This window comes from Moschus berezovskii, chromosome 25, assembly GCF_049115385.1.
Source record: "Moschus berezovskii isolate FMDL1 chromosome 25, NW_MosBer_1.0, whole genome shotgun sequence".
Classification (NCBI taxonomy): Eukaryota; Metazoa; Chordata; class Mammalia; order Artiodactyla; family Moschidae; genus Moschus; species Moschus berezovskii.
The window spans coordinates 4,693,767-4,697,533 of NC_142484.1; positions in this window are offsets into that span (position 1 = coordinate 4,693,767).

Consider the following 3,767-nt stretch of genomic DNA (forward strand, 5'->3'; position numbering starts at 1 on the left):
TGGCTGCAATCAGCATCTGCAGTGATTTTGGAGCCCCCCAAAAATAAAGGGATCTGGTTAGTGCTCCTTATATTGGAGAGTGGAGTCTTACCCACTGGGCCACCAGGGAAGTCCCCGTGTTGTTTAGGTTATAGGTTCAGCAGGTGCCCAAGGGCCCTGGCACCACAAGAGCTACAGACCGGAACCCTCTATCAAACCTAGAGCTTTCTGGTTCATTTTGAAGCAGTTTGCAACTACATTTCTAAAACCGGGGCAGAATTAGCGGGGAAGGGTAGGCATTCAGCCCTTTCTGTGAACAGCCAAAGGACAGCCTCACCGGCCCAAGAATTTCCAGGTTTGCATCTCTGCAGACACACCCACAGGGGACACCACAAATGACGTTTCCACTTGCACCTGAGAGCTGGGGTATCCCACAGTCACAGCCCTTTGGACACAGAAAGAATTGACAAAGGAGTCGGATAAACCCGCTCCCTGGTTCCTACGCTCCCTTGTCCAGCTGAGACTAGAAAGTGCCCAGAAGGGGAAGAGGTAGGATTCACAACCCTCCCCAACCTGCCAACACCACTTCCTGTCCTGGGGATGGACTGGAGGGCTGTACCCCATGACCGAGGATCGTGCACTGATGCCAAGGCAGCCTGGAGGCAACCCCAGCCTCCAGTCAGGGCGCAAGGGTGGGCAGGAACACCTGAGGCTTTCTGGGGCCAGGTATGGGGTGATGGGGGAAGGCGCGGAGACCCTGGGGTAAAACTGCTTGAAGATCTGTCCAAAGGGACCCCTGGGAGGACGAGGGTCTCCAGCAGCGAGCGTCGTATCGGAGGACAGGCAGGGCGCCTGTCACAGGAGGCAGCAGGCAGGGAGGAGGGATGCATCTGAGCCCCCAGGACGTCAGCCCCGGACTGGTGCCACCTTCACCCCTGGGAAACCATACCCTTCACCTCGATGCCCCCCTCCCCTGGTTCTTCTTCAGGGTCTGGCCCCCATCCATGAATCAGGAAGGAAAAGCCAGGGAGGGAGAAAGTGGTGACACACAGCAGAGCTCCAGCCACCACCCGCAGGGCTCAGCCCCCGGTGCTGGGTGCACCCTCTCCGTGATGCCACATGGCAGGAAAAAGGAGGGCACACCAGCCCGTGCTGACCTGCCCTCGCACATAAGGTCCTCCGTGCCACCCACCCCCAACCTTGAGTGGTGGGACACCCAGGAGGACTTCAGAACCTGACCCTCAGAGCCAGAGTCTTACCTTCCATCCCTTCTAAACAGGGGCCCGTGACATCTTGGAGAGGCTCAATTGTCCGTGGGCCTGGGTGGGCCCCTCAACCCCGCCCGTGTCCAGGACTGGACCCTGTCTTTCTCCTAAGCGAGAAAAGGAGCTCATGAAAGCTCACGGTGGGGGCGGTGGGGGGGGGCGGATGAAAGCTCCAGAGAGGGGAGCCCCTGGCCTCTGTGACCCAGCCCAGGAGCCTGGGGGTGGAGGTGACCTACCCCCAGGGGGTGGAGGGGAGGCTCCGAAGCATCCAAGTACAGGCGACGCCCCAGGTAAGACCAGGTGCCCAGCACTGGGGCAGGGGGACTTCGGAGGGAAGATTCAACCCTTCCAGGAGGGGCACATCCGAGCCCCTCCCTGCCTCAGCCGCCCCCGAACTCAGGGTGACAAGATGCTCGCCAAGCAGCCTGTCGACAGCTGAGAGAAGTCAGGGATCCACCAAGACCCACAGTCTCTACGCTTGAGCCAAGGGCTGGAAACCTGGGAGCCAACCACCTGGGAGGCCGTGGCCACAGCCGAGAGGACAGAAGATTGAGGGCACCTGGGCTCCAGGCCAGCCCCGGGCCCACACTCTGCCTTGCCACCGCTGGGTGGGTATGGGTTGAGCCTCAGTTTCCCCACCTGCAAGGGACAGTGAGCCCCACCCAAGGAGCTCAGAGATAGAGCCACGTGCCTGCAGGGTAAGTCCTGCACCAGAGTTGGCACAAAGGCTTCCTCCAGCCACCCACCCACCTCCTTTCCCAGTGAAGGAACCAGGGCTCCAGGAAGCCCAGCCCAGCGTCAAGGTCACGGCAGGCAGCCGGCAGGGGCGCACACCCAAGCTGAGACTCCAGCTGCCCCGGGCTCCTCTGAATGGCGGCCAAGACGGGAGAAAGTCACAAGCAGCCCAGCCTGTGCCCCGGAGCTCGCCTCATCACCTGCGTGCCACCGCCCACCTCCTGTGGCGACACATGGAGCCCGCCGCGGCCGTGCTGACCCTTCCGGTCCTGCAGATTGCATCTGACACTGCAGCATTGGCTCTCTGCATCCTCCCCATGATGTGTGGGCTTCCCAGGTGGCTTGGACGATAAAGACCCCGCCTGCCAATGCAGGTAGACACAAGAGACACGCGTTCCATCCCTGGGTCAGGAAGATCCCCTGGAGGAGGGATGCTGGCAACCCATTCCAGCATTCTTGCCGGGAAAACCCCATGGACAGCGGAGCTGGGGGGCTGCACTCCACAGGATCAAACAGAGTCGGTCACGACTGAAGCGACTTAGCAGGCACGCTGACGGATGGGAGGATGGAAACAGAGACAAGCCCAGGAGAAGAGGGGACACCTGCACCCGCTCTGTGACCAGGAGCACGTGACTCAACCTCTCTTGGCCTCAGATACCCCCCCACAGCCAAGGGCGTCTGAGGATTAAACAAGCCAGCACACTGCTACGTCAAGCACTCAGAAAAGCACACGCAGTGAGCAAGCCCCCATTGTTCCTAATGACCGCTGCTACTGATTCTTGGGAGGGTCCCTTGAGGGACATGCAAGGCTGACACCTACTGTGTTCGCGGCTTCCCAGACCTGATGGGAGGCAACTGCACATCATCACCCCTCAGGCCCCCACCCTGAGCCCTGAAACTCACGGATGACCAGACCAAGGCTGGGGAGGCTGCTGCAGGTAGGGCCTCACTTCCCAGGAGACGGGTGGGTCTGAAGCTGGGAGTCAGTGGGTACCCAGCGGCTCCCCGACCCAGCCCAGCCCCGCCCAGCACGCCACTCCCCGGCCCCCGGGCTGGTGAGGGACCCAGCTCAGCAGCAAGAAGCCCGCTGCTTCCTCTGGCAGAAACCTTTCCCTTTACCCACGGGCTGCCAGGAGGCTCAGAGCTGGCCTGAGCATCAGCTGCACACCAATACTGCAGGCCCCGAGGGCAGAGGAGAGAGTAGAAGCATCCCACTGTGGGCAGGGGGAGCCCTGGGGGGCAGTGAGGGGATCCCAGGACTGCGGAGCTGGGGTGTGAGGCCGGAGCCCAGCTCTCCCCGCTTCACGCCCAGGGGCCCTTGGTGGGGGTGCTGCCCACCCACCCCCACCCCACCCCCCGAGACTGGGCAGGGCCCTCGCAGTCCAGCCGGCTGCCCACGGCCAGTCGTGCGGTCTGCACACGGGCCTGAGCCAAGGATGGGCAGCCTGGACCTTCCCGACCAGGACACGCTTCCAGTTGAGCTAGAATCTCACTGAACCCTCTTCCCAGAGAGGATGGATTGGGCAATTCTGACCACCCAGGTTCTCTCTGTAATGTCCCCCTTCCAAAAGGTTGCTTTTTAAAAATTCACGGAGACCTCCCTGATGCTGGGAAGGATTGAGGGCAGGAGGGGAAGGGGCGACAGGAGATGAGATGGTTGGATGGCATCACCGACTCAATGGACATAAGTTTGAACAGACTTCAGGAAACAGTGAAGGACCGGGAAGCCTGGCATGCTGCAATCCATGGGGTGGCCAAGAGTCAGACACGACTTAGCAACTGAACAGC